Source organism: Protopterus annectens, chromosome 7.part0, assembly GCF_019279795.1.
Source record: "Protopterus annectens isolate FY-2018-M chromosome 7.part0, PAN1.0, whole genome shotgun sequence".
Taxonomy (NCBI): Eukaryota; Metazoa; Chordata; order Ceratodontiformes; family Protopteridae; genus Protopterus; species Protopterus annectens.
The window spans coordinates 1338587218-1338605321 of NC_056739.1; the positions used below are offsets into that span (position 1 = coordinate 1338587218).

The following is an 18104-nucleotide window of genomic DNA, read 5'->3' on the forward strand; positions in this document are numbered from 1 at the left end:
CCTGGTGTCTTTGGACTGGTAGCAGGAGGTCCAGTTACAACTGGTCAGTCTAGTAGCAGTGTGTGGTGTTGTGTCTTTCGGCTTTTCCCGGTTAGGGGTCGCCACAGCGGAACCCCGGTCCACTAATGATTGGCAGTAGATTTTTACGTGCCGAATTGCCAGCTCTGACGCACAACCTTCAACGAAGGTACACCCATTCACGCATGTCTCCACACAGAAGATGCTCTAGCTGAGAATCGAACAGGACAACGTCTTACTGTGAGACAACAAGCTACCGCAGCACCACCACCGAATATGGCGTACATCAGCTCAGCAGGCCCTGATGAACAGCATAGTTTAAAAGCCATACAGACTGTCAGAAAAACAACTGTAAATTATATACCTGTCTGTCTAACTATCCTTTGTTTACAGGGTTAAACCCACTAGGCTAGTGGCCTCTTTCAGAGAGAGAGAGACAATGTATTTATACTACTAAGGGGAAATTTGGCCAGGGTATTGGGGAACTTACCCTACACTTTTCATGTACGAGGACGCTAAATGCAGTTAAACTTCCTGCTTCTGGTCCGAGTGCGAAGGCGGCTCGGAGAAGCAGGGAGTGGAAATTGAGTGTTTGGTGTTTGGAGAAAGCAGTAATGAAAAAAAGGTAATTCCTCAAAAAATGAGGATGAAATTATAGTCTTTGGGTCGGAAGTGAGAACCAAGAAGGTGCAGGCAGGTGAGCCTGCAAGAGAAAGAAATGAAAGCATTAATGAAAATGAGAAAGCGGTTGAGCTTTCTCAAAAGTGCCATACTGATGGAGACAGTAAAGCAGTGGAGTTGGTGATGGATTTGGGAGATTTTTTAAGAAAATCTCTTTACAAATGAAGTTTTGACACAGGAATGTGTTGTTACAACCCTCCAGTTGGGCGAGTTGTGGGATGAGTTACTTTTGGACTTGGTTAGCGTGTATGAGCCAGAGAGCAGTAAATATGTTTCCTGGGGGGATTTAATGGAAAAATTTCATCAGGATGATAAAATGGTTGTGAAGCGAAAATTGTATGTGGAGATGGTGAAGGTGGGAGTGGACAACAGGAAAGAAAAAGGAGTACCAGGCGTAAACAAAAGGAGGCTTTTTACAGTGCATATTGAGAAAAAGGAAGACACTGAACTGGACAGGTGTAAGGTATGGGATGAGGTAATTACACCTTTCGGAATCAAAGCAAGTTTGGTTATGGGTTTTATACATATTAAAGAGACATTTTGTGACATTATTTTTGAGACTGGACAGGTGATGGAAATGTTTCTAGAAGACTATGAGAAGAAGAAAAACAGTATACCATGGAATTCATATGTTTTTAAAACTTTTTGTAGAGAGACAGAGAAAAAGATTAATATACAATTTAGGACTGAAATAGAAGAGAGACTTTAGAAGGACATTTATTGAAGATATATAAAAATGTATTGGATACGTAAAAAGTATATGATAATAGAGGTTTGTGGACCGGGGCAGGGGATTACAGTGTGATTTTGAAAAACTGAAAATGAGAGTATTGTGCATATACCAAGTATTATAAAAGTTGAAGGCGACAAAAGTATGGTAAAATATTGGGGACAGCCTAAAACATGTTTTTATATGGTAAAATTGATAATTTAATTAGCAATTGGGTTAAAAGAAGATGTTTTACATGTGGAGAAATAGGACATGATGCAAGAAATTGTGAAATAAAACTTTATAAATTATAGTAAAAAGGAACATTTGGGGGAGTGTAAAAAACAAGGAAATGAGACAGAGTTAGAAATTGTAGAAGTGTCAATAGAGCAAGATCAAAGGGCAAAGTTTTGCAAAAAGAGCTAGAAACAGGGGAAACCCAAATAGAAACAATGGCTAGAGAACAAGCAGTACAAAAAGTTAACATGCAGGAAGACCTTAATGCAGAAAAAATTGAAGAAAAGGAGTCAGGGTTGAGTGATAGTGATGATGGTAAATAGAATGTAGTTGAAGAAAAAAGAAATTCTATTGGTAAAAGAGTGCAGAAGAGGAAAAGAAAAAATACAGAGGGATTTAAAAAGGAAAAAAGAAAGGGAAAGTATGAATATATATTACTTTAAGGCAGAATTACTTGAACAGCCTTAGCACTTAATGTTAATAGTTTAAAGACATTGGAAAGAAGAATAGGGATTTTGGATTTATTGAAGTTATTAGATTTCCATCTCATACGGAAAGGTATCAAATAGAAGTGTGGTAGGGAAAAATATATCATTTGGAATTTTGGGAGAGAGACTTGTTCGGGGATACTTATCTTGTGTAAAGATATGATAAAAGCATTAGATGTTATGTTGGTTACATCAAGAATTGTAACTCTACCTGTTGTAAGATAGATGTACCATATTATCAGAATTATTGCAATTTATGCATATGTAACAAAAAGGGACATAGGAGATGTTTAGAAATATTATTCAATATGTAGCAGTTAATATGGAGATTATTGTAGCAGGAGATTTCATTTGTAATTTAAGACAACAGAAGAAGCATATGGTGTTAAACTAGTGTAGGATATTATAAAATATGGACAGTTAAGAACCTGGAATCAAAAGACTTGGACATGTACAAGAGGAGAAAAGGCAATAGAAAAATATTATTTTTGATTATCAGAAACATTAGTAATACTAAAAGGTGTCTTGATGACAGGTTTTCAGATCATAGAGCAATTTGGGTTGTGATGAAAGGAAATTGATTATATAAAAAAAGGAAAAGGATTAAAAAGAGTCAACAAGATGAAATGAGAAGATGTAATGAAATTATGGCAAGATCATGTAGAGATTGAGAGAGTTCTATACGGATTGTTCAGAATGGTGGTTAAGTTTTAAACAAAATTATAAAATATAATCTGATATTGTTGATCCTCATTCATTCCTTACGTATGGGTATCGGTTCCGACCTCGGAACAGAGACGGCCATCTTCCAAGCTTGCGTCAGCCACGAAATCTCGAGCTAAAACTCTTACCCACAATTCCCCTCTCCCTGTTACCTCAGATTTAGTTTGCCGTGTCGCCATTCGGCCGTGTCAAGGTACTTCTCTTGAGCTAAGTACAATATTTGTTGTCTTTTTAGTCTAAAACAACTTTTCCTCTCAGAAAAGTTTCTAAATTGTTTTCTCTTACCTTATCTCATTTAGCGATTATCTTTTCTTAAATTTTTTATCAGTCTTTTTACCGCGAGGTGTTTTCTTCTATACCATCGTTGGTAGACCCCTTTTTCTTCATTACCTTCGGGTATTTCTTGTACCTTTGCTGGTATTCTTTCTGTTTCATCCCTTTCTATCATGGATAAAAAAATGCAGTCCAGGATTTAAGAGATGTTCAGATTGTGGACATAAATTACCTACTTCAGATGCACATTCTCTGTGTGTCTATTGTTTGGGTGTGCCTCATTTATCAGTTGATTCGCCCTGTGCAATTTGTAAGAACATCTCTAACAGGGTGTTGATTGAGAGGAAAAATAAATTGTTGCTGAAGGGACTACTCCCTTTTCAGAGGCTATTTCTGGGTCGGAGGCCTCAACCCCCTCCTAGATCCCATAAGAAAAAAACTGATGATCTTTCAAAGGCCAAATCTCTTCCTTCGTCCCCGGCTGGGGACTCCCATCTACCGAGACCCAAGAACGCTAAGCTTTCTACTTCGGATCTGACTGTTTTGGCTCCAGCACTTTCGGTGCCTAGACCCTCGGCACCGAGGCCATCAGCGCCATCTGTGACTTCAGCACCGACTAGAGTGCCCCTTTCCATATCGGTACTGAGGGGCTCCTCGGTTCAGACCTCTCTGCCGGCACCGACTATCCTGTTGGCACAGACTGTAACCACATCAGCTCTGATACCTTGCCTGGAACTGACAACTCAGTTTCTGACACCGATTTTTTCAGTCCCAGCTTCGGCACCAACCTTTCTGTCGGTGCAGACCATGACTTCGGCAGCAATGATTTCCTTGGTGCAGACACCTGTAGTACAGTCCCTTACGGCACCGTTGTTTTCAGTGCAGACTGGTGATGTGGGCACCAACCTTGTCCCATCTGTGGATAGACCTGACTTCCCACTCAGCCGTGTCCGTGAAATCCACTAGAAGCCTCTCTGAACACGACATGTTGTATCTTATGGATCAAGTGCTTTTGGCCAGAGGTATTCCGCCCCCCCCCCCCCAGGACCTATACTTCCTTGGGAGGTGATCATCCTTTGCCAAAGACTCCTACTTATTCTCCTCCTTCATTGCCTTTGAAGCCCTTTGATATAGCACAGTCTTCCCCTCTATGGTTCCCTTCATGGACCTCACTAAGGTACCGCAGTTGCCTTCATGACAGGAGTGTTTTGCTATGACCCAGGATGTCAGCTGTGATGTATGTAATTTGGTGTTTCACAGCCATCCAAGGACTCCAAGTCGGCAGGCTGAGCCACTTAGGGGAAGGGTGACCCCTGTCCAGGACACTCGCCCCTCTTCAGGTGGACCGGCCTTCCAACTAATGGAGAAGGCTTTGGCGTCTGCTGGCGATACTGTACTGTCAATCTCCCCGCCCTCCTCTAGCCCGCTATGTACACAAGTCGCTCCTAGCGGACACCGGGCACAAGGGCCTCAGGATGTACTCCCATAGGAAACCCCTTTTGCATTGTCTTCTCTGGCTTCTCCCTCTGAGGAAGTTCATCGCAAATGCTTGTGCAAGAGGAAGCACATGTACTCCACAGAGGAGTCCCTTACTGAAGACATAGACTTTGATGATGGAGAAGGATCCCCTCGCTCACCCTCTGAGGTATCCTTTGGTGATATCCTCAAAATCCTTAAACAGAGAGGTGACTGTCGGCCCTCTAACTCGACCTCTGAAGATTCTGTGTTTCTGCAGGCCTTTTGTGCCCAGCCCCCTACCTCCTGGGTTACTCCACCTGCCGACGAACTGGTCCGGCTCGTCATGCAGCATGCTTGGAAGGCTCCTGACACCATTGAGGCCATTCCCCGGAGGCCAGATAAATTTTTGTCCCCTCCTGCTACTGACCCTCATTGGTCCAAAGGTCTTTCTGTAGATGCTGTGGTGGTGGTGGCCGCAACCAAGAAGGACCTGGCGGAAGAAGAAAGCCAGACTGTCCATCCACACAACAAAGAGTCTCGGGCTCTGGACAGAATAGGGAAGCATACTTTTGCATCAGCAAACTTTGCAATCATGTCCCTGAATTATATGGCACACTTCACCAGGCTTCAAAGGGATTTAGTATCTGAGCTCTCTGAAACTTTGGCTAGTGCCATGTCTGACGAACTGGTCCGGCTCGTCATGCAGCATGCTTGGAAGGCTCCTGACACCATTGAGGCCATTCCCCGGAGGCCAGATAAATTTTTGTCCCCTCCTGCTACTGACCCTCATTGGTCCAAAGGTTTTTCTGTAGATGCTGTGGTGGTGGTGGCCGCAACCAAGAAGGACCTGGCGGAAGAAGAAAGCCAGACTGTCCATCCACACAACAAAGAGTCTCGGGCTCTGGACAGAATAGGGAAGCATACTTTTGCATCAGCAAACTTTGCAATCATGTCCCTGAATTATATGGCACACTTCACCAGGCTTCAAAGGGATTTAGTATCTGAGCTCTCTGAAACTTTGGCTAGTGCCATGTCTGATGAGGTCCGTGACAAAGTGGCCTCTCAGCTCTCTACCATTGAATCGATATCAAACTCCTCCATGTGCCTGATATCTCACACATCAGAAGGAGCAGCTAGAGTGGCAAGTTGAGGCATTGTTTTGAGATGACATGCCTGGATGCACTTATGTAATTTCGCGGAACCCTTCAAGGTTTCCTTTCTCAATGCCCCCATCGAAGCCTCTTCACTGTTCGGACCCAAAGTTAAAAGTACACTGGCCAGATATGAACGGGATGGTAAGACCCTTTCTGCCGTAGGTGTCCGTTATTCTTCCCCTCAGCGTGCTTTCTCCAGAAACCAGAAGAGTGGGAAGATATGGTACAAAAAGTCTCAGGGTCCTTTCCGTGAGACACAGGCCAAATTCTCCCCTAGAGGCAGAGGGGGAAACTCTCAGGGAAGACTCCCCTTTCAGGGCAGAGGGGGTCCGCATAACCAGCATTCCAGGGATTCCTTTCCTGGTCAATCCTATCAGCACTCCTGAAGAGCGGCCCAACTCCTTTCCTCTGTAGGTGGTTGGGGGTCATTTCTCCTTGTGTACCCTTCTGCCTGGCTAACTATCACCACTGACTCGTGGGTACAAAGGATAATAAACAGAGGTTCCCATATCCCCTTCGATCTTTGTCCCGACCCCCCCAACAAACTTACCCGATGTTCCAACCAGTCAAAGGGAAGAAGCAGCACTAGAGATAGCAAAGCTGCTAAGAAAAAGAGTCATCCAAATAGTCCCTCCAGACCAGATAGGATCCAGAGTCTACTCAAGACTATTTTTGGTGCCAAAAAAATACGGGGACTGGAGACCAATTTTGGATCTCCGTGTATTGAACATGTTTGTGAGAGTACAAAAATTCCGGATAGTCACAATACAGTCTGTCCTCCCGCTTTTGGAAAAAGACGATTGGATGTGCTTGATAGAGCTTCAAGATGCATACTACCACATAAAAGTGGACAGGCCATCAAGAAGATTTCTGCGCTTCTGTGCGGGAGCCAGTCACTACCAGTTCAGAGTACTGCCCTTCGAACTCTCTACAGCCCCCAGAATGTTCTACAAGGATTCCAGGTGTTTCAATACCTAGACGACAGGCTCATCTCCGCCCCCACCAGACATCTATTGGAAGAAGCCCTGGCATACTCTCTCCTTGTTTCAAAAAGGCTAGGCATAACCATAAACTGGCAGAAATCCAATTTCACCCTATCTCAGTCCACAGAATTCATAGGGGTCATATTGGATACAAAAAATTGCCGAGCATCCATTCCAGAGCTCAGAATTCTAAGGATAAAGCAACAACTTATCCCAATCCTTTCAAGGAAGAAATCCACAGCTCACTCTGTCCTACAGTTGTTGGGTTCAGTGGCAGCCTCTGTCACTGTTGTCCACCTGGCCAGGTTTCATATGAGGCTTCTACAATGGCTACTGCTCACCCAATGGTATCCTTTTCAACATCCTCTTCCTCTTTCAGCCAAGATTCGGGTAACCCACATGTGCAAACAGGATTTAAATTGGTGGATGACCCACAACCAGTTACACTGGTCTCGCTCTTTCTCCCCCCCAGCAACCCAAGGCTACAGTGACCACGGACGCCTCCCTGATGGGGTGGGAGGGCTATGTCAGGGTCAGGCAGTCCAAGGCACTTTGTCCAAATTGGAGGCCCGACTGCATATAAATGTTCTGGAGCTGAGGGCGGTGCTTCTGGCGTTGTAAGCATTCCATCCCCTGCTGCCATCCGTGACTATTGCGATACAATCAGACAATATGGCGGTGGTCTGGTACATCAACAAACAGGGCGGAACCAAATCTTACCCCCTTTGTCGAGAGGCCACGAGGATGTGGCAATGGGCGATGGCTACCAACCGTTTTCTTCTAGCAACGCACATTCCCGGGAGTTCCAGCGTAATAGCAGACAGACTCAGCAGGTGCATTCTACAACCTCATGAGTGGTCTCTGAATTCCTTGATAGCGGCGGAGATCTTCCAGCGCTGGGACCATCCTTGCTGCGACCTCTTTGCATCCCCGACCAACAATAAATGCAGCAACTACTTCGCCCTGATTCCCCCTCCGGGACAGTCGCCCAGAGACGCTCTAGTCCACGATTGGCCCTCGGGTTTTCTTTATGCTTTTCCACCTCTTCCCCTCATTCCCCAGTTTCTGAAGAAAGCCCGTCGGTTGGAGATCAAGGTGATCCTCATAACACCATATTGGCCTTGGCAGATTTGTTTCCCCATCCTTTGGCCTCACCTGCTCGATCAACCATGGATTCTCCATCCAACCCCGGAGTTGCTCTCCCATCTGCAGAATCTGATTCATCCTAACTTGGACAGCCTGAAGCTCACAGCTTGGCTCCTCCAATTCCCTTGATTGCCAGGCAGAATGATCTTTCTTTACCAGTATGGGACATTCTTATTGCATCTCATAAGTCTTCCACCAGAATAACTTATCTAAGCAAGTGGAAAAGATTTACCTGTTGGCTGAAAGAAAAGCAAGTAGATCCATTTTCAGCACCAGTGTCGATAGTTCTAGAGTATCTAGCCAATTTATTTCAATTGGGTCTATCGGCCTCTACCATTAGAGTTCATTTGGCTGCAATATCTAATTTCCATGAGGGTATTCAAGACTCCTCTCTTATGTCTCACAAATTATGCAATACCTTCGTAAAAGGTGTGAATCATCTGAATCCCCCTTTCAGAGAACCTATTCAACCATGGGACCTGTCATTAGTTCTACAAGCTCTGACAATGCCTCCTTTCGAATCAGCTTCTTTATGCGACCTCAAATATTTGTCATGGAAAACCTTGTTTTTGGTCGCCATTACTTCTGCCAGACATATCTCTGAGCTTCAAGCCTTATTCATCAAGAGTCCATACTTGATTTTTTATAGAGGTAGAGTGTCTTTGAGAACTAATCCTTCTTTTCTGCTAAAAGTGATTTCTGAAATGTCCATTAATCAAACCATTGAATTCATAGGTTCATAGGTTTATACTAGGCTATCTGCCCTGGGGCATTTACAAGCCTAGCCAGAGTGTGTTTGGCTTTCGTCACCCTTTTAGATCGGTTTACTGTGCCTCGGTAGAGTAGGTCACAGAAGATAGCCCTTTTAAGGTTAGTTTACTGTGCCCTGTCTAGCAGGGACACAGAAGAGATCCCAGGGGTGAACTTACGATCTCCCATCCACTCGTCAAGATTTCTCTTGAAGAGGGTCAGTGAGGGGCTCTGCCTAACATGGACTGGGATACTGTTCCAGAGTGAGGGCAGCCCCTGGGATATGAATCTGTCCCTCCAGCATGTCCTATTTATTTCTGTGCTGAGGTTTAAGTCTCTGGAGCATGTAGCTCTAAGGGATTTGGATTTCCTGAGGTGGAGCATGTCCATTAACTCTGGGTTGGACATGGCTTTATACGTCAGGCATAGATCACCTCTGAGTAGGCGGTAAGCAACTGAGTAGAGCTGGAGTTTCTTTAGCCGAACTGCATAGGGCATCTGTTTGAGTCCCTTGATTCTCTTGGTGAGGTACTTTTGGGGCCTCTCCAGTTGCTGCAGGTGTCGGGTAATTCTGCAGATTCTGATAAGGGGAGTGGTCCCAGGTTTTCTTATTGAATCCTATCAGGGTTCGGAACCTCCAGTGTTTTTTGTGCCTGATACCCTACCAAGAAAAGACAAAAGACTAAATGATCTGTATGCCCCAAGAACCCTAAAAGGGAGTGGCAGAGGTTTACTCAGGGTCTATTTAATGCCTTAATGGCCTTGTAACCTCCCCAAGGGGTTTCTGCGCCTACCCTACCTTGGACTTCAACTCCTTCCAGAAGGCTTAGGGAACCTGATTCCTCAGATGAGGGTTCAGAGTCTGATGACTCTTCCCAGATACCTTCTTCTTTGGCTTATGGTTGTGATGAAGAGGAGTAGCCCCGAGGTTCCTTTTGAGGAGTTGTCTTTTGGGGACGCAGTAACCAGAATGATGGAATATTTTAAATGAGGTTCTTCTCGGGTGTCTGATATACAGACGAGGTATTATGAGTTGCTTTAGGTGAATACTCCTAAACCTTCTACAGTACCTTCTGTGTTGGCTGCATTGCTGGATACCTTTATAGCCGCCTCTAAGACTCCTGATTCTCAGCCCCTGCCCCAAAGAAACTTGACAGGTTCTGTAAGATTCCTGAGGATTGTCAGTTCCTTTTTAAGTGTCTTCCTGTTGATCCTGCTGTGGTGTCAGTGTCCTCTGACAAGCCTTCTCAGCTTTTGCCCCTACTGAGCTTCTGCCGTCAGATAAGGATAATAGGGCCATGAAGAGAATTGGAAAGGTGTTCTGTACTGCTTTCACTTTGGCCTTTAGGGCCATCAGTTACCAGAACCACATGACCAGATATGCTCTGACTTTGATTGCCCAGGCTTGTCATGATATTTCTGACTTCTATGATTCTGAAGCAAAGTCTTCTGCTCAATCTGTTGTGGGTTCTACCTCCCAGATGGTTCGCCACTCTATCAAGTGCAGCTATGATACTGCTGATGCTTCTTCCAGAGCTGCTGCCTTTGGGTCTGTCATGACGTGTTACTGTTGGCTTAGTCTGCAGTCATTACTTGAAGACATTAAGGCCAAGCTGCTGGATGCTCCTTTAGATAATAAAAATTTCTTTGGGACGGCTGCTGCTGCTATGTTTAAGTGTCTTCAAGAAGAAGGTAAAGCTTTATATATTTTTGTATGCAGCAAACGGACGGTACCAGGCATGGCTCAGAAACATATTTTTGTGTCCCCTATCCCAGAGTTCCAGAGGAACTATCCTAGTAGGTATGCTTTTACATACAGGCAACCTCGTCAGGCCACTGAAGGTAGGAAGGATGGTAGACAAACACCTCTTGCTAAATCTTTTTGGGCTGCTGTGGCTCAGAAGCCTCCTTTATCTGACAATCCTGCTTCTCTTTGACATCGTCCCCCTCGTCCGACAACCCTTGGCCAGGTTTCCTTGTCCCTTCAGCTCTCCCTTTGTCTTCTAAACTGGCAACTCATCACCTCAGATTCTTGGGTTCTGTCCATCATCCGTCAGGGCTACTTCATGGTGTGGAAGTCCCCCCCCCCCCACACTTTTTCAGGGATTCCTCAGCCTTCTTCAGAGCAGCAGCTTCCTTTTTCAGAGAATTTTGTGTCCCTGGTGGTTCAGGGAACTATTCAACCTGTCCCTACCTCCCAAGTAGGATAAGGATTTTACTCCAGAACGTTCCTAGTTCCTCAAAAAGGGGGGCTGTTGGAAGCCTATTTTGGATCTCTCCATGCTCAACACCTTTCTCAAGGTTCCTTCTTTTCGGATGCTTTCTCTTTAAATCCTGTTTCCTCTGTTGCTGCCCGAGGCTTTTCTGGTGTCCTTGGATCTGAAGGATGTTTACCTTCGTATTCCTATTCACCCTCTTTTCAGGAAGTTTTACATTTCCTTCCTGTCATTTTCAGTTCTCTGCTTTGCTTCTTTGGCCTCTCTACTGCCCCAGGGGTATTCACAAAATGCCTAGCTTCTGTGATTGCCTTTTTGCAGGCTCCAAGGCATTCAGATTTTTCTTTATTTAGATGATCTCTTGATTCAGGCACCTTCTCCCAGTTGCCTGTTATAAGGTCTAGAGCTAACCGTATCTCTCCTTTAAAGTCTGGGGTTCACTATCAACTTCCAAAAGTCTGTTCTGACTCCCTGTCAGGATCGCATGTATCTAGGGAGCAGGATTCAGACAGTGCCAATGTTGGCCTCTTTTCCACCTCCAAAGGTTTTGTCCTTGCCAGCCTTCTTTCAGTCTCTTCTTCCTCTGCCTGCCATTCCACCCATAGAGTTTTTTCAGTCCTGGATTCATGGCCTGTTGTACTCCATTGTGCCCTCTCACTAGACTGCATATGTGGAAACTTCAGTGGTACCTCAGTTCATTTTGGCTGCATCATTGTCACCCTCTGGATTTCAGAGTGGCTCTTCCTCCATGTTTCAAGCAGGAATTTGAATTTGGTGGATTCTGTAGCTTACCATCAAATTTGAGTGGTGGATTCTGCAACTTGCCCTCAACTCAGGCCTGCCCTTTTAGCCTCTGGCTTCTTCTCAGTAACTGTTCACTGATACCTCATGGGTAGTGGGCTTCCTGTGGTCAACGGAAAGTTAAAGGTCTCTAGCCCCTCCATCAGAAGTCAAGCCATAGCAACATCAAAGTAATGACAGCTGTGATTCTGTCCCTTCAGGCATTTCACCACATGTTGTCTCCAGGCCCTCTAAAGGTGTACCCAGATAACACCACAGTGGTGTAGTATGTCAACAAGTATGGGGGCACAAAGTCCTCTCTTCTTTGTAGGCTGACTCTTCAGGCCTTGGCTATGGCTATCAGTTGTCTGCTGACTCTTCAGGCAGTGTATATATTCCTCCAGAGCACAATCTAGTAGCAGACCCTCTGAACAGGTTCAAAACACAAGCTCATGAAATGGATGCTTTACAGAGATGTGTTCCTGGAGGGTCTATATTAGAAGACTGAAGATGCATTCTTTCAAATGCGTCTTGGTCGAACTTAAAAGCTGAAAACGCAAAACATCGATTTCCCTGGGAAAGAATTTGCTTGGCTGCTTTGGTACTTTGCCATTTTCGGCACTGTAGTGCGGTCTCGGAGTTGATATATTTGAGTAGGGGGGATGTAGGGGCAACGCCCCCCACTTAATGTAATGTTTGAAATTGATTTTTATTTTATTTTTTTTGTTGGAACAGCGATTTTTTTCCCTTGGAAAAAAAAACGCTGTTCTGACACTTCAACATTTTAAGCTTTTGCTTACATAGGGTTGGTCAATCACTGTTTGCTTTTTTAAGCATTCGGTGATTTAATATAGACCCATTTCTGAACATAGTCCATCTGTGGGGTATTCCTTGGTTAGATCTTTCTGCCTCCCCTCTGAACAGACAGCTCCCTCTTTTTTCTGTTCCAGTATGCCATGCCATCTGGCACAGAAGATGGATGCCTTTTCTTTCCCTTGGAAAGGGATGTTTCTCCATGCCTTTCCTCCCCTTCCTGTGCTTCCATGAGTCCTGCAGAAAATTCAGATAGACTCCCCAAAAATCTTGCTAGTGACTCCCTTTTGGCCAAAACAGCACTGGCTCCCCCTCTTAATGCATCTGGGCAAGGGCAATCATTGCACACTACCTCACCGGTTGGACCTCCTCACACAGAACAAGGGGTCACTCACCCATCCTCACTTGTCCACTCTTCATCTGACAATGTGGGTGATAGGGTTTTGATCCCCTTTTAGGCACCCCTTCTTTGAAGATGTGCTCAGAGTTTTACAGGAGGCAAGAAAACCTCCAACCAGAAAGTCTTATTTGTCCAAATGGAAAAGATTTTCTGCCTGGTGCCATGCTCATAACCAGGACCCTTTTTCAGTGGGGTCCCTCTGGTCCTCTCCTATTTATGTGAGTTGCTTCAGTTTGACTTGGCCTATTCTTCTGTACAGGCCCATTTGTTAGCTATTTGTGCCTGTCTACCCTTGAATCCTCCTTTGGCTTCTCATTTTGAGGTCATATAGTTTCATAAACGCGTCCTGCATCTTAAAGCCTGTTCATCCTCTTTGGCACCTTACTTTGTTTTGGAAAAATTAACCCTGGCTCCTTTTGAGCCTTCATTTTCAGTTTCTGTGCAACACTGTACCTGGAAGACTGTCTTGTTGCTTGCTGTAATCTCTGCTCAAAGGGTTTCTAAGCTTCAGGCCCTTATGGCCATTTTTCCTTTTTTGTTTTTTTCACAGAGACAGGGTCTGTCTTTGTATTAGTCTGTATTTTATGCCCAAGTATGTTAATGACTTGTTCTTAAATCCGGTAAACCCGTTCCTTTTCCACAGTCTGCCAGTGAGAGAGTCCTGAATACCTTGGATTTGCACAGATAGCTTGGGTATTAGTTGGATAAAACTGAGACCATTCGTAAATCTGGCCAGCTTTTTATTTCTTTTGATCCCAGGACATTGGGTCTAGCAAACCATCTCCTCCTAGATATCGAAGGCCATTTCCTTTTGTTATTCTTTTCATGGCAAGTGTCTGTCTACTTCAGTTAGAGCTGATTCCACTATGGCTGTTGCTTCTTTAGACCAATTCCATCCTTGAAGCTGCTAAGTGGTCTTCAGTGCAGACCTTTACTAGGCATTGTAAACTGGATATGGTTTCTAGAGCCAGAGCAGATTTTGCTAGGGCTCTCCTGCATGAGTTTTTTGAGGGCTCTTCTCAGCCTTCCACCTCCCACTCTCTTTCTCAAGCTTTTGTAATCTCCCTAAGGTTAAGAATACTGCAACAGTGGTATAGAAGAAAATAGTACAGTTGTGTAAAATCTTATCATAACAGTAGATGTCCTTCTGTTCACTTTTGCAGTATTTGGTCCCTCCCTCCCTCCAGCTCCCTTTTTTCTTTTGTGTTCTTCTTTACTTACCCTTTTGGCCGAGCCCCCCCCCCCCCTTGTGTCTGCATTCTCTCCACTTGGATGTGCATAGCCTCCTTTTTGTCCTGTGGAGGCTGTTCTATACTGGGGCAGTTCAGTTCTATGTAACTGTGTCCATGCATCACCTTTATGCCATATGCCCTGTGCAGGGAACATACATGTGACGTACAGTGCATACATGATCCAAAGGCTTTGGTATACTGGCTGGACGGTGGGCTGTCCTCGGCAGGAGATTCCTAAGGTTAAGAATACTGCAACAATGAAGAGAAGGGCATCTACAGTTATAGTAAGATTTTACACAACTGTACATTCTTGAGTTTTGTACTAAATTTGGTAAGGACAGCACCAGTGCTTCTCATGGATAATAACATTAACATTTCTGTAACCATGACACAGATGGCAGACCTTCCTTCCACCTCAGGGCTCTGTTCCTGCTGTGCTCTTGTATATTGATTGTGCTTGATGAAAGAACTAAACATAAAAGGTCACTGGCTGCTAAAGAACTTAACTTGTGGGATCAAGACATAATCATTTTATAACAACAAGATTCCATTCCTCTCAGCTGTAACAGAGGAATTTCTTTGGTAGGTATTGCTACACAGTCCGAGAGAATGCCTTTCTGCCTTCCACTTCCTTCGTGCAGCATAACATATGTCAAGAACTTGTATGGTGATTATTTTTTTTTAAGAATTAAGTTAAATTTTCTTTCAAAGAATACTGTCTTCCTGTAAAATGAGAGATGAAAACAGCAGCTGTGACACTGAAGGCATTCATAAAAACCTGCACCCTAGGTACCTTTCAGACAGACACGGATGATAGAGCTGCAGAGCTTGTCAGGCAGTACACCAACAGATGAGGTGTAATGCATGCTTATTCCTTGTTTCAGGGATAGAGTGGGTATTTGGGAACTGGCACTAGACCACAGATTCATACTACAAACCTTTTACTTAACATGAAGATGGAATACATCTGCAGGTTCTTTGATTAAGCCACTGACTCCAGTTGTGAGTGGCATCTGTACATATCATTGTTTTTTTCATTTAGCACATCTCTGGTGAACCCCTGAACCCCATACATGTATACCTTTACTGTGGTAGACATGCCTAGACACTAACATTTTATTCCCATAACCCACATTCTCAAGCATGGAAGACCGATACTTTCTCCTTTCAATGGACTCTGACCCTTGTTCAAGGCTAAATGGAACCACATGCTTAATACTAACAACTTGCCGGTGGCCAAGGCAAGCATGATTCTTGCTGTTTCTTTAGATGTACCTTGTCCCACACTATTAATACCATTCTTCAGAACACTGCATTTTGAACAACAAAGGTCACTAATGCATCCAACTTCGTACTTTCTGGATTTGCACCTGCTTCCTGTTAGATTCTCATTTTCTTGCAATGTAATTCAGATCATAAATAGTCAGAAGACTCTCGGCTAGAAAATCTTATTTAGCTAAATGGAGTAGGATTTCCTTCTGAGCTGGCAGACATTTTACCTCTGAATACCTGCTCATTTCTTCCATTGTTAGACTACTTCAGTCACTCTTTGTAAAGCAGGCTTATCTTACTTTACTGTAAAGGACACTCCTCTGCAATGTTTTCCTGCTTGCTTAGTGATCCTACAGTTAAAGCTTTCCTTATAGGGTATTTGTTGAATTTCCTCAGTATTTAGCTCCCTTAGTCTAGGACAGTGATGACGAACCTTTTGGGCTTGACGTGTCAAAAATTCGGAAAACGCCTATCTTGACTCTGCTGGTGTGTGCCCCCCCGAACAGAAGAGAAATCTTTAAATATTCATTTATTTAAATTACAGTCCAATCATGTGTACTGCTGTGTGTTATAAAAGTAAAAGAAAAAACGATGTGCGCACTGATAATTGGGCTTAAAATAATGCACCAAAAATTACCCTACTTTTAATAGTAATTTTGAATTGAACTGAAAAAAATATGGAACGCATTGCATTTGATTTGATTAACATCAATTAATGACTGTTTTGTTGCTGATTTTAGTAAATAAGTGCAGGTTCACATATTTCTTGTATTTTTGTTTATTCAGTTTCTTTGGTAACTTGTGTTGTTAAACGCTGGTGTGTCACCCAAAACGTCATGGTGTGTCACCTTTGACACGTATGTCATTGGATCGCCATCACTGGCCTAGGATTTTTGATAGTAAAGTTTAACTTTGAGACAGCTACTACATTGGACATAATTCTTGCCTTGGTGGACATTTCTTCTTAGTAAAAGTTACCTTAGAATCATTTTGTGATCCAGACTTTAATGGGTAAACCAGACTTGAGTAAACATAGGAAGTATTTCATATTTTATGCCTAAAATAATTTACTTCTGCTCCATTAAGCAATTCCATACAGCTGGCATTCCTTCTTACATAGCTAAAAATTAAAGCAAAAAGACATTGCCATTGTCTGAAGGTGCAGAGGTGATTGATGTGCTCTGTGGATAGATTCAGAGGAGCCGCAATGTCTGATCAACTTTCCAACCACTTTGTGAAAGGCAGGCAAGATTCTTCTTTTATGCCTTTCCATGGTGCTGATGTTCAGGTGATCATATACCTCAGACAAGCAATTGCTGCTGCTACTTCTGTAAATTTTAAAAACATTTTATTACAAGACATATATGAAGCTGTGCCTGGACGTCCATACACACATTCACAAAACATTAAAAAAGAATGCCCAGTCTAGAAACGTAGGGGTTTCTGATGGGGCTTTTCTGCAGAGGATCCCATGTTGGCTACCCACGTCTTTGGATTAGTCAGATAGGATGGCTTGAAAATCTATCCATTTGCTAATGTGCTTCCAACATTGTTCCTGAAGTGAGCTAATTCATCTCTGTGAGATACTCTCCATAGCAGTACAGCTACACGAGATGTTCATGATAAGAACAAATCAATGATGAGAGACTCCTGCACTAGTACCAGTAACCACAGCTCCCCTCTTTGTGTGGATTAACCTTTTTTTAAGCCTACTTGTTTCAGTATATGCATTGGTTGCTTTGTGATTACTGTATTACACTTACTCAATTTCTTGTACTGAAGTTTGCAGTTACACAAGTTCCTTGTCTACAAGGACTGAAATAGCCATAAAGTAGTACAGTTTTTATTTCGAGCACATAGCATCTAGTGCAAGTGAATTATTTCATGAGAGACGGAACCATTGCTTGCTGGGGAAAATGATCCAGATGATGACTACCTACGTTAATGAGTAGAAGCCCATTTGTTATACTAGTGCAAGAGTCTGTTCCACAAATATATACTGCTGTGGTGTGTACTTCATATATCTATGTCAGTGTTGGCCATGAAAATTTGAATAACATTGTACCAAGTGGAAATTTCTTAGAGGACAGTATCTGGATAGAGATGTCAAAGCTGGAGGAGTAGTGCAATGCTACAAACATTTTGTAATAAAATCTCTTTAATGGATTAAATTAAAAAAAAAAAGATTTCTTTACTGGACTGTGAGCTGGAGTGAGAGGTATAAGGCTACTATGCTGCCAGAAATATTGATTTAATTTCCTCATCTGAATGTAATACTTATAAGGCTACTGCACTGCCAGAAATATTGATTTAATTTCCTCGTCTGAATGTAATACTGACAATGTGATGTAAAACTAGGCAACAGGAATATGTACATGTAATATAAAAACTGAATTTGAAGAATAAGTGTCCTTGCTGCTCTGCAGCTACAATGACTAATGCCCTTTTTTGTGGCTGTTTCGATTTGTTGATCAAACCATCGTCGAAATGATAGATGCAATAGTTTGGTTTGTGTAACATTGGTTTTTGCTTCACAACTGAACATTCCCATAAAAGGCAACTAGCTGCTCTTTCATTTAGGGGAGAATAATGTATAAACCAAGAGTCCCTGTTTCCAAATGTGAATAGACAAGAGAAACTGAATCTAATGTGTTCAGTTTAAAAACGCCAGTAAATTCTTTTTTAAGTTTTAAACATAACCTTTTTATTAAATTTTTTTAAGTAACACTGAATGATATGTATACTCTCTGTTCTCGTTTAACTAGTGATAG

At 43.2% G+C, this 18104-nt stretch overlaps 1 protein-coding gene across 2 annotated transcripts in view; it reads left to right on the forward strand.

Annotated features, from left to right (window-relative positions):
* Positions 1-18104, forward strand: part of SLC25A26 (solute carrier family 25 member 26) — a 2337350-nt gene that overhangs the window by 54126 nt on the left and 2265120 nt on the right. The gene's annotated exons all lie outside the window — the stretch shown is intronic.